We start from the raw sequence: 647 nt of genomic DNA, 5'->3' as shown, positions 1-647 counted from the left end.
TTTTGTATTATTATTCGCTTATAGCAAACTCCGGATATAACGAACCAGTTTTAGTTCATTTTTCAAGTTTGTTATATCCGGACTCAACTGTATTTGTAAAATATTGTATTTTTTGCAGATCTTTTAGGTAGACATCTGCAGTTTATTGGTGAGTTGCACTTTCATTACACCATTTTTCGGTTATTTTTTTATGGTACATTGTGAAATCTTCTCTAAAGGCATAAATATGTTTATGCACTAGTGCGGTAATAAATATGTCGATCATTGTCAAAGTTGTGTCCTTAAATTGCACATTTTTAAATAAGTTCGAGCGATGATCTGCCATGTGATATTCAGAACGAAGCTTTTAATGTTGTGTCGTATCTTGTGCCAGGGAAGCGACGGAAGAAATGCCAAGAAATACCTTCAAGAAGAACAAATACCAATTGATTCGTGCCAGAAACAGTGCAGTGAACGCAAGATATACACACAAAAAACATCGAACACCAAAGGGATGAGGGATGAATACATAAACATCTTTCTTACTTTGTTAAAATATACTAATAATCCTTTCTCGCTTGTTAAGTTGAGTACCTTTTGTTCACTGCACCATTTTTGGTACCAATCAATTGGTATTGATTCTTCTTGAAGGTATTTCTTGGTATTTC

Source organism: Dendroctonus ponderosae, unplaced genomic scaffold (assembly GCF_020466585.1).
Source record: "Dendroctonus ponderosae isolate FM_Combo_2020 unplaced genomic scaffold, Dpon_F_20191213v2 Dpon_F_20191213_9, whole genome shotgun sequence".
NCBI lineage: Eukaryota > Metazoa > Arthropoda > Insecta > Coleoptera > Curculionidae > Dendroctonus > Dendroctonus ponderosae.
The sequence above is the reverse complement of the archived record's forward strand: the minus strand, read 5'-3'. Positions refer to the sequence as shown.